Here is a 13,063-nt window from a genome sequence, read left to right as displayed (position 1 = left end):
GGATTTTAGAAAGTGCACAGAAGCTTAGCGTGTGCACTTACCATAGTATGGATTTTATAGAGATCTGCTCACAGATGCCCAGAAGTCCTCAGCAACTCAATCGGGAGCGGCAGGCTCAAAGACAACCCTCTGAGGTGAGGGGAGCACTGCCTGACTTGAATAGGGGCAGCTTATCAGGGAAGTAGCAAGTGGCCCAACTACCTGATGTCACTGCCACGGAGTGACTCATAGCTAACCCTCACAGAGAGGAGAGCACTTCTTAGCTCGACCAGAAGGGGGCGCTAGATTAGAAGGGGTAACCCAGCAGGGCCCAATAAGAGACAGTCCACTGGTGCAACTGGACATGGTCTCATGCTCTCTATCTCGATAGAGAGTGTGGGTCCCGTATAACCAGACCCGATAGAATCTGAAGGAGAGTGTGGGTCCCGTATAACCAGACCCGATAGAATCTGAAGAAATAGCGGGACCCAATAACCATTCATGCGTATAGAGCTTACTGCTCCTCATAGCAGAAGCACAAAGGAGGGGTTCCCACAGAAACACAAATCCCTCTTAAGTCTATGGAGCATTGAGCTCCTCAACGCGTCAGCGAGAGGAACTCTAGCTCAGAGAACGTGCATGAAGGTTAAGGAACGATTCAAATCTCAGGAGACCTCTCAGGGTGAGAAATGAGTAGTTCGCACCTGGCCAGAAGATAGGGAGCATGTCGCGAAGCATGTACTCAGAAGAGTACTAGCCCACGAGAAGGACCCACAGGTCCTGAGGTTGCAGCGTTATACTGGGGACCTAATGCTGGGAGACTTCCTCAGAAACTTCCAAGCCGAATATGAGGGCTATCACCAGCCTGGAATCAGAACCGATGAGTGAATCCATCACTGTAATCGGTCAACAGCAGGAAGTCCTGACTTAGCAGGTGGGTCAAACCTAAAGTCAGAAAAACATAACAGGTCCGAGTAGCGCTGCAGAGAAAGACTAGCATCAAATACACAAGAACTAGCAGTAGAGTAGATAAAAATGGATCGTACTCACCATCCATGGCTCCCGCGCATGACTCAGGCTCATGATATAGGCTGGAGGCGAAGTCCGAAGCCTGGACACTCGTGGAATGAAGGATTTAAAGGTGTGCGACGCAACTCAGCCACCTCATCAGGGGATAGACCCTGCCTTTATCCAGGTCTTTCAGCAGATCAGCCTGAAAAGCCTGAAGCACCACCATGGTGTGCAACGACACTGCAGCCTGACCTGCTGCCAAGGGAGGGAGCCTTAAGAGAAGATGTCTCCCTGATGGAGAGATAGCAGGCCAGCGTCTCTTCAACAGGTGGCATCTTCTCATAACCATTCTCACGCATCCCCTCGATGTTGGCATAACTAGTATGCTGGAATCTGTGGATGCGGGACGAGAATGGATTTTTCCAAACCTCCTCGATCTCCAAACGAAGATCGGGAAGGAATGGAAGGCTCTTTTCTTTTTCTTTTGGAATGGATGGAAGGCTCTTTTCTTTTTCTTTTTTTTACTCAAGCCAGAGTGCAGTATAATGTGGTTATCTGAGAAGGACATGATATAAACCATCTGTCTAATAACTGCAGACAGATCCACACTATACATTTCCTATATAAACAAAAGAAATTACTGATAGGGAGAAATTTCCCGTCAGGTCCTTTCTATGTTCTCACCGCGACGCAACGTGCAGCATGCATTCAGCTCCCGCGGGAGCTAAAAAAAAAACAAATTGAAGTAGAAATATTATTATGTAATTGTAACTTTATTATTTAAAAAACTTCATTAAGTGTAATTTTAACAAATCAGTCAATTTTAACCTTCAATATTATTGTAATGTAGTACCAACTGACTCTAGTGTATATTTTACAGCATTAGTTGAGAGATTTTTTTCCTTGAGAAAATTTGGCATGTATTGTATCTGATATATATCCAAAATAATCGACATTGACATCGAATCGAATCTGGAAATTTGTGTCAAAACCCAGCCCTAATAATTATGATGTTATCGATATTAACCAATGTTGAGATGAATCAAGCTCACTCTCCTCTTATGTTGGGATATATGATTTTAGCCAATTAGTTCATTATTTCAAGTGAAACATTATGGAACTTCCTCACTAGGGATATCTGATTTCAGGATTTTTTTGTTTGTTTGTTTGTTTTTTTTATAATTGATTGTCATTAAAATGAATGATCATTTCATTGGTTACTCATTAATCATTAATGTAAAAAACACTTGTATTCAGAAAACAATGTCAGTGCATCTCCTCCCAAAAAGATTGCTTATGTCTGGACAGAAGTATCTGGATCTTTTGTCTGACATCTGTGTTCTTGATCTATTTGGGCAGCTTGATCCTATCATTGGCTGGTTTGTGTTTTGCCATTTTGGTGCACTAGACATCATGGAGCTCCAGAACACTTTTTGCAAAATTGCAAGATTCAGAGCTTTTGCATTTCTGTATATCCTCTCCAGCTTCTGTCAACAACGTCCTGTCAGAGTACCACAAGACGACTGTTCATCACACAGGATGGACCTAATCTTCTGCCGTAGTAGTGAGGCCTCTACAGTGGCTGAGAGAGTGCAACCCGCTGCAACTGAAGAAAACTCGTGCAAATAAAAAAACACATGCACATGAAAACATCTTCATCAGACTGACAACACGTGCTGCAAATACTCACAAGTCAAGTCAAGTCACCTTTATTTATATAGCGCTTTTAACAATACAGATTGTGTCAAAGCAACTGTACAGCATTAATTAGGAAAACAGTGTGTCAATAATGCAAAGTGACAATAGGCTGAGAATTAACTGATTTCTGTGACGTGAGGTGGCTAGCAGACGGTCGGTTTAGCCAGTCTGTCTGCTTCCTGACCTGGGCCCCAGTTAGTCAAGTACAAACTCTAAGACTATGTGCCATATTTCTAGAAAGAGGAGCGACACCATCCCTGGAGGGATGAAGACCATCTCTTTTCAACAGGTCAGGTCTGCCCCAAAAACTCGTCCAATTGTCTATGAAACCTATGTTATGCGGCGGGCACCACTTAGACATCCAGCCATTGAGTGACGACAGTCTGCTATGTATCTCGTCACCACGGTAAGCAGGGAGGGGACCAGAGCATATTACAGTGTCTGACATCGTGCTTGCAAGTTCACAACAGCAACTGTATTCTGTATTCCATTGCGTTGAGTTTTTGCAGCGCATTTCTGTATTTGGTTGTGTTGTGAATATTTGCAGCGTGTTTCTCTATTTGGTTGTGTTGAGCATTTGCTGCTGGTTTCTGAATTTCGCTGTGCTCTGAGTATTTGCAGTATGTTCCTGTATTTGGTTGTGTTGTGAGTAATTGAAGCATGCTTCTGTATTTGGTTGCACTGTGAGTATTTTCAGCATGTCCCTGTACTCCATTGCGTTGTGAGTATTTGCAGTTGGTTTTTGTATTTTGTTGAGCTCTGAGTATTTGGAGTATATTCCTGTAAGTGGTTGTTTTGTGAGTATTTGCAGTGTGTTTCTGTATTTTGTTCTGTTGTGAGTATTTGCAGCGCTTTCTTTATTTTGGTGTGTTGTGAACATTTGCAGCGTGTTTCTTTATTTGGTTGTGTTGTGAGCATTTGCAGCACGTTTCTGTTTTTGCAGCGCTTTCTTTATTTGGTTGTGTTGTAAGTATTTGCAGCGCTTTCTTTATTTGGTTGTGTTGTGAGTATTTGCAGCGCTTTCTTTATTTGGTTGTGTTGTGAGTATTTGCAACGTGTTTTTGTTTTTCTGTTTTTGCAGCGCGTTTCTTTATTTGTTTGTGTTGTGAGTATTTGTAGCGCTTTCTTTATTTGGTTGTGTTGTGAGCATTTGCAGCGCCTTCTTTATTTGGTTGTGTTGTAAGTATTTGCAGCGCTTTCTTTATTTGGTTGTGTTGTGAGCATTTGCAGCGTGTTTCTTTATTTGGTTGTGTTGTAAGCATTTGCAGCGTGTTTCCAAATCGCGATTTCGATTCAATTTCGATTAATCGCACAGCCCTAGTATAAAGTAGTGAACGGATGTAGGGAATGAAGTCGTTCACTCAGAATTCGGACAGCACTACAAAATGGCCGACTCCCGATATAGTGCACTATATTTGGGGAATTGGGGGCGGTTTCGGACACAGCTATAGATATAGGTAGATGCCTCATTCGACAGCTCCAAGCATGCTCCAAGCATGTCTGCCAATCTTGCAGCGGTCAACTTGACGTCATTCACCATAATCAATGAATATTCGAAGATGCCACAATCCTGCACAGCCGATGGTTGTAAAAAACCACCGGGATTTAAATTCCCAAAGAAACGGGATAACCTTTCACAGGTGAGAATGCGAGAGACGGGCGGAACCATATATATGTAAGGATTGTGGCATCTTTGAATATTCATTGATTATTATGGTTAATGACGTCAAGTTGACCCTTCCAAATTGGCGGACGGCTTACGTGTAGCGGCCCATAGAAACAGTCACTAATGAGGCATCTACGTATACATATCTATGATTTATAAATCCTCTGCTGTGGCCTCGTGGGATAGTAAAGTGTCCATAATATCAAAGACTTTAGAATACCCAAGACGTGTCACTCGTATAGTTTTGAATGGGGAAAAATGCAACACTCAATATCGAAGGAAGCCCCGCCTTCTGAATAAAACAGCCAATCGCTAATCGGTAAAGTCATTGCGTCACCGCAGCTGCCATTAGAAGTCCCGGTTGCTATAGAAACAGTCATCGTTCTGAGACGTGTGCTCAGTACTGCGCATGCGCACTGGCTGCTCTAGCCTGGAAAACAATATGAGCAAAAGAAACAACATTTATGAGTCAGTTGTTGTCAGATTTCATTGGTGATTTTAAATATGATATGTAATCGTAAGCTTGGTGAACAGTTTTGGAGTATTTGATGTTTACCTATAGGAGGCCATCTTTGAAACACCTCTCGGGCATGCAAGTGCAGAGTTGCACTTGCCTTAAAGGGACTTTGATCATATGCACACTTCAGAATCAAGCCGGAAGTAGTAGGTCACCCGGGTACATTTTGCCTACTCTTTTATGAGTACTGTGAATTAGGAAATACTCCTTTTGTCACATACTATTTTTCGCCTACCATATAGTAAGGAAGTATGCGATTTCGGATGCAGCTCTAGCTTGCTCTGCTCCCATTTTCCCACCACTAGTTTGTCTCCATGGTTCCTAATGGAGTTACACATCTGTTCTTGTTCTGTTGATTAGCAATGCCAGTGTGTTTACCGTAATTTTTCTCAGTTCTATGTCTTGCGTTAATGTTTTTGGATGTTGTGTTCTTTTCTTCAGTCTTTAGTTAAAGCTCCCATATATCTTGTTCATTCTGTGTCTCATGTATCTTCTTGGATTCATAATACACAGCTATCCGTGTAAGTTTTCATGTAATTTTGAAACTTTGTTGAAAAGTTTTCCGTATAGGAGGCTAAATTTTCCGACTTTATATGCTGAATGGCCGACAGCATTAAAAGTAGCTGAGGGAAGCTGAATATAAACGGCAGTAAACGGCAGCGTCTTTACCTGTCCTGGTGAATCAGTGGCTGGCGGTCATGTTTTGTCATGCAGGTGCGACCGTGTGGCTTCTGTGATGATACACGCCTGTCCTGTCTCAGACTTGTCAGATAATCAAATATTGAGATCGGGCGCTTGACAGAGGAACATCACTCCACTCTCATTGATTATCCCGCCCTGTCTGCTTCCTGTCACACCCAATCCCACGCCACCACTCACTTCAGCTTTCTGTGATCCTTCAAACGCTCTGATTAATTCAAGCACACCTGTATTCAGTCAAGTCAAGTCAGTTCACAGATTCTCCTTACAACACAGCATGGTAGTTCATGCACCACATGTGGTGACATTCTGGAGTTTGGGGCAGTTTGCTTCACAAAGCTCTGTGTTGAATCTCTGCACACGTCCAGATTTTGAGACAGGAAAGACTACCACAAATGATGTTGCAAGCATCATGCTTTCACCTAAACTGGCCCCCCGACTGAGCCTGGTTTCTCCCAAGGTTTTTTCTCCATTTCTGTCACCGATGGAATTTTGGTTCCTTGCCACTGTCACTTTGGCTTGCTTAGATAGGGATGCTTGACTGATTGCACAAACACTACTGGAAGAGAACTGAACTGGATGATGACATCACTTAATCAACAATGAACTGACTTTAGCTGGAAAAATGACTCTTTGTTATTGTCCTCATGCATTATTGACAAACTATTTTCCTGTTTGATACTGTAAAGCTGCTTTGACACAACCAGTATTGTATAAAGCGCTATATAAATAAAGGTGACTTGACTTGACCTAAAATGAAACTGTGTGTTACAACTTGCAGTCCATCACTTATTCTTGTCTGAGAAGACTTCTTCTCAGAAGAAGTATCATTTCTGCGCTACTTGCATCACCAAACCCAACTGCATAAATCTGCCATTGGTAAACAACACAGATTCATGTCTTTGGTTGAGCCAGTGTTATTGTGTTTGGCCGATCACAATAGAGTTCTGGAGGGATGACATCTTTGTAGGCCAACCTGTAAGTTAACATTATTCTGGTTCTCTCAACAGAAAGCAATAGAATTTGTCCATTGTCATTTATTAGCAACATGCAAGGCATGTAAAAGCTTAAAATCATGAGTGGGGTATTACACATGAATTTTATGTCGTAAAATAAAACATGAAAATATATTGAGCTTATTATAAACCACAGATTTTATTTCAGGCATTTAACCCCATTCAAGAATCCCATTGACTTTGGGAAGTGCAAAAAATGTTAACTTATTTCCAGGTATTAGGACTCATTCCTGCATCAATCTATAGTCAAACAAAATGGTTTTTTTTTGTTTGTTTGTTTGTTTAGCAAACACTGTTTTGATAGCACAGCAGAGACACATTGTTTACTTTTGGGGGGATCAACTTAGGAATTGCTTACTTACTGTATGTTTATCTGAGCACATTAAACTATGAAAAAAACACCACACAGGGCAGCTTTGATACTAAATATCCATTAGTTAATATTAAAGGGGTCATATGATGCAATTTCAATTTTTCCTTTATCTTTGGAGTGTTACAAGCTCTTGGTGCATAAAGAAGATCTGTAAAGTTGCAAAGACTAAAGTCTCAAATCCAAAGAGATATTCTTTATAAAAGTTCAGAGTCAGCCACACCTACCGCTGAGGGAATACATCAACTTTCACCGTGGACGAAGCGGAGTTCAGACCAACTCCGTCAGGCCAATCACAACGCATTGGATAGCTGGCCAATCACAGCACACCTCGCTTTTTCAGACCGATGAGCTTTGTAAAAATCGACGCGTTTCAAAAAGGCGGGGCATAGAGGAGAAACAATAATGTACAGTATGTGGAAAATAATGTGTTTTTTTTACTTTAAACCGCATAAACACATTTCATTACACCAAATACACAAAATAATGTTCTTTTTAGCAGCATCATATGACCCCTTTAATATTATGAATCATTTTGGAGTAGTGCAACAGAGAATGCATTTAGTATACTGTAAATGCTTTTAAGTGCCTGCTTATGCATTATACTTGCATGTGGTAGCACTGTGACATTTTTCTGAAATTCTCTGGAGTAACATGTATTATATCTGATACTACAAAACTTTTTGGTTAGGGTAGGTTTTGTCATTAGACATTAAGTCAAAAAGAACTGTATAACCATAAATAAATAAAAGCATATTTTAAAAAAATGGAACCCTACATGGAACCCTAATGCATCTATCGGGTCAAGGTGAACTGAATCTCCGTACATGGCTCCCCACCCCATTCTTTGAAAAACACAGCGGCTAGCAATTTCCCCCCATTGTGATGTGACTCGCTTGTTCTCCTCTGGAATTACGGCCCAGAAACAGCACTACCATCAAATTACCCTCCAGAGTGTGTCTTCCTCTCATCTGTAGTGTCAGCACATGGTCATTACAGGCCCAGGAGGAGCTGTTCACTCAAGAGCAGTCACATCTATGTTTAGCCCTTCACACACTCTGAAACCGCTCACTGGATTTCATTCACAGCTCATCCTGAGCACATGACACTCCTCTGTCTTATGCAGGCAGGTTTGTTCATGATGCAGTGCAAAATATGACAGTTGACATAGAAGAGATTGTTATTGCATTAAGGAAAATGAATCAAATTGCAGAATGTTAATGCAGCTCTTTTCCATACAGTGAAAATGTACAGGGACGGTTAAGCTCCAAAAAGCACTACAAAATAGTTAATAAGACGTGCATTATAGGTAACACTTTATTTTGATGGTCCACTTTAGACAGTCTACTAGCTATAAGAAACTTTGCAACTACATGTCAGCTACCAGTCAGTAGAGTATTAGTAGATTGTCTGCGTAAAGGAATAGTTCACCCAAAAATGAAAATGTGCGTCTTTGAAAAAAAAAAAAAGAATATCAAGGAGCACAAAATTAATACCCATGGCTCCTGATGATATATTGAGGTCTTATGAAGAGAAACAATCGGTCTGTGCAAGAAACAGAACATTACAACATTATTATGTAATCCATAGCCTCAGGCAAACGGTCCAGTTCACAAACTAATCATTATTTTTTCTTTTTGGTGAATTATGGCGCTTTTCCACTGCGTGGTACAACTCGGCTCGGCACGGCTCAGTACGGCACGACACGGTTTGGCTCGGCACGGTTTGCGTTTCCACTGCAGTTCAATACCGCTTTAGAGTGGGCGGGATTATTCACATGTCGTTATAGTTGCGCCGCTTCTACTACCACGACTCCTAAAAAAAACTTTTTCATTCCGCGTTATCAAGCTCTCGCTGGATCCGCTCCTCTGCTATCAACGAGAGGAAAGTCTGTTCTTCCGCAACAGACAACAAAACCTTTTGGTTGTTAAAAAAAGGTGCGCTCAGTTCAAAACAGTTGAGTTCGATCCTTCGCTGGCTGTGTTGATTTAAATCTAGCGGTTCTTTTGTGTTTGTGTTGCAAGTTCAGTGTAGGTAGGTAGTACCTGCGTAGGTAGTGACGATTCTTTCCGGCCAATCCGTGATCAGCAGAGTTTACACGTCACGTTTTGGTAACTGTACGGTTCACTTGGAACCCCAACCGAGGTGGTACTAAAAAAAGTACCAGGTACTGTACCCAGTGGAAAACCCCCAAAAAGTGAACCGTACCGAGCCGTACCGTGCCGTACCATGCAGTGGAAAAGCGCCATTAGTTGAACCAGTTCACCAAACTGGACTGAACTGTCTGAAACAGTTCTTGGCTCGAGCAACACAGATCAGTTAATCAATCAAAACTCACTTTCTGATGTGCCTGACAGTCACTCCGACTTGAATTTAGCCAAATATGATCCTATGATGTTGGTTTTTGCCCACTCATTCAGTGCTCCAGTTCCTCCAACAGTCACTGAACTGAGGAAACGGTTTGACTCGGACTGAAGACCGATGTGCCGGTGATACGTGCATGCGTTACGGTTCGTAAGGCCATGAAAAACCTGGAAAAGTCATGGAATTTTAAAATGGCAATTCCCAGGCCTGGAAAAGTTTTGGAAAAATTAATAACCCCAGAAAGTTTTGGAAAAGTCATGGAAATTAATTTCACAAATCTCTGTGCTATAGAATATATATTTTAATTAGGCTGGTGTGGGATCACGCATATATCACCTAGTTTTACTCATTCCCACAGGTTTCACGTTTATATGCGGGAAATTCCCGCAAACATTTATTTAATATAGCATGTAGGTTAGATGTAAATAAATCCACACAGAATATCAGATCAATTCAGTCATATGAAAACAGCATGAGCGATTCAGCGGTACCTCGTCTCTTTCACCTTCTCAAAATGGCTTACATCAGCGCATCTCGCCTGCACTACAAGAGAACCGCTGCATGCTGTGATACGAGATTTTTCCTCGCGTTTTGGGACAGTTGACAGAATTGTCACCCACCTAATCGGAATCGTCACAAAACTGTATCATTTGCACCTCTTTTTAAAAATCTTTTAAACCATTCGGTACTCGCACACTCCACAACGGTTTTCTGTGTGCTCACAGTCACATCCAAAGCATGTGGATATAAAGCCACCTCACAAACACCTCATGAGTACCAAATGGAGTTATTTTTCACAGCTTATTGCGCGTAAGCGGCCAAATACACACAAAATTATATCAAAATAAACGTCCTGGCGAGTATCCTCATAAACACAGTCGGTTTTGTCTTAAGTGAATGCCAGCAGTTCAGAAAGAAAACCGTTGTGTATCAGTATATTGAAACCATGCAGTCAGTCTTAAAGGGACAGCAAACTAATAAAGCTGTGCTGTCTGTCATTAATGTTAATCAAACAACAAAACACACACAAAAAAAAGATCAATCACTGCTCTTAACTAAATAACTTTTGTAACGTTAATTTTAAGGACTAATGTGTTTCTAATTTACACTTTATTTTTAGACCTAAATGGTTTCCTAAATGAAATTCAGGTCCTGAATTTAGTGGATAATATTGCTTAAATCAATTATAATATTCAGTGATGTGATATGTTCTCTGCATGGAGTAACGTCTGGCACAGTCGCAGCTTGTACTTATTATTAAAACAAATAGAAGGCAAATAGGTAGCATTAATAGTCATTAATTTTAGTAAACATATGCGATGATAAATTTGAACATAGCTGACATTGGCTATCATTATATACGTTGTCAGATCGATATCTTCCACACTGTCACTATTTACTGTAAACTTCAAAATCCACTCCAAACTATGATTCACAAAGACACGTCTCATGGATACTAACGTGCTGGAGGCAGATACACAGAGATCTGAATGATCTTCTCGGTTGCCTTGGTGACAGCAGGGTACCACTGGCCGTTGCCTTGAGAAAGTCAGTGGCAAATTCACCCACACATGCAGTGGGACACTCACTCACACGCCCACGCACACACACACACACACACACACACACACACACAAACAGAAAGGCCAGCACTGTGAGTAAATGAACAGAGGCTGAGGCTCCACAGAGACAGGGTAAAAGTGTCTTTGCTGACATCACATGCATCATTTCCTGCTGAGCAGCACACTTCTGTGGGCTTCATTGCATTGTTCCTGCTGGGGTTATTTGCCACCCTTCACAGACCTGTCATGTTTCCGGTTTGCTTGCCTTGATGCTGTGATACAGTTTTTAGAGTTTCTGAAATGATTGATGTACTAACCTAGTGAAGCCTACTGTATTGAGCTACACTACCTACCTAGAGAGGATTTTAGTCACCATAAGCACTCCCAAAGCCAGTTTAAAAGTATGCAATCACAGAATGCAGAATACACAAGAAAAAAAGGTGAAGAATTCAAGATGGTACAGAGTCAAGTCAAGTCACATTTATTTGTATAGCGCTTTTTACAATAAATATTGTTTAATGCAGCATCACAGTAAAACAGGAAAATAACAGTGTTAATGTTTAAAAAGTCTTCAGTTATGGAAACAAATTCAGTGTCAGTCATAAAGCAGCTCTACAGAAGACAATATTGTTATTATTCAGCTCAATTTAGTTCAATGTTAATAAAATTTCAGTAACAGTGTCAATGTTGCAACGTTCATCACTTATGAAACAAACTCAATTCAACTAGCAGCTCTATAGAAGACAAATGTGCCATTATTCAGCTCAATTAAGTTCAGTATTGATCCATTTTAGTTGAAAGAAAGTGAGAGTGCAGGAAAATGTTGATTATACATTTCAATACTGAGTGTCAGTAAGAAATATCCCAGTGCTTTGTTGCATTAGAACCCTTGTGAAAATGATCTATACTAGAATACTTTTTGTTTAAAAGAGTACTTACTACAGGAATTAATGTCAGTCATGAAGTGTACTGTCTTTAACGGGACTTAAAAATTGACTTTAATTAATATTACATTATATTATCTGCAAGTACAGTTGTGTATGTACTTTTAAAATTTGAGACACTCTACAAGTGCACATTCAAAAGAATATAAAGGGCAAAAAAAAAAAAAAAAACTTTCACCCAGTATTTTGTGGTGTGTTTTTTGTACTCAGACTATTGAGTTGTTAGCATAGCGACACACCAAAGTATAACTCTTTTTGAATCAGCTTTGAGTCTTGGGCCAGAAATGTACTACTTTACACAATTATGCAAATATATCTGCGAGCGCATGGCCAAATGCATTGCAGGTGTACTGTTTTGTTATATTTTTAACATGCTTTCTTGTGTTATTGTAGAGGTAACAAACCAGCAGTGATATTGTTCAAATGTCTTTTTTACTCTGGATGTGATTATTATTATGTGATTATTATTATATCATGTGCAGTAGTTAGTAACATTGACCAGTTGACACTAACTTTAAGTAACTTGATCAGCAAAACTATTATTCTGCAATGACAATACAGTAGCTAACTGTTCCCTAATGCTTTACACAACGCTATAGCACCCCTTGTAGTAACTAGTGGTCGACCGATATATCACCAAGGCCGATATATCGGCCGATATTTGGCATTTTTCAAATATCGGCATCGGTCGATACGTTTTTCTGTTTGGCCGATGTGTTCAATGTGGCTTTTATTTTGACGGCGCTGAGAACGGCAGTGCCTGAGCACACAGTGCTCACAATTTCCCTCTTGTTCGCTGTTGTCGTTCAATTCTGTCTAATATGGATAGAAGTCTATCTAATAATCAGATAGAACTGTTAAACAAAGGAATTAAAATGTATAAATATAAAAATATACAAAAAAGTATTATAACGATTGCTTTAATATTATTAGTAATAGAAAGACAAACATTATAATACTTTCTCATTTGCCGTCAGCATTCAGCAAATACGCATTTATATAATTTAAACAAATCTTTGAATGACTAATGAACATCTAATTTCAAAAACCTTGCAAACTTAGTCGAATCATTTTCACTGTGTGCTGTATGGAAAATGAGTGTTACCATGGCTTTATTTGAAAAAATATGATTCCCAATGCACACAAACTTCCCAGAATACTGAGTGCCCTGTTGGTTACCGTGTTTACTTCCTTTTTAATTAGATTTTTATTAAATATTTATTTATTTGTGAAAAAT

General features: G+C 40.2%; 1 protein-coding gene across 1 annotated transcript in view; it reads left to right on the top strand.

The window, feature by feature from the left end:
• LOC107729205 (protein kinase C alpha type-like) overlaps nt 1-13,063 on the top strand; it is a 171,198-nt gene that overhangs the window by 43,183 nt on the left and 114,952 nt on the right. The window lies entirely within an intron of this gene.

The sequence above is a fragment of the Sinocyclocheilus rhinocerous genome, unplaced genomic scaffold, assembly GCF_001515625.1.
Source record: "Sinocyclocheilus rhinocerous isolate Xijiao unplaced genomic scaffold, SAMN03320098_v1.1 scaffold1630, whole genome shotgun sequence".
Lineage (NCBI taxonomy): Eukaryota > Metazoa > Chordata > Actinopteri > Cypriniformes > Cyprinidae > Sinocyclocheilus > Sinocyclocheilus rhinocerous.
The sequence above is the reverse complement of the archived record's forward strand: the minus strand, read 5'-3'. Positions and strand labels throughout refer to the sequence as shown.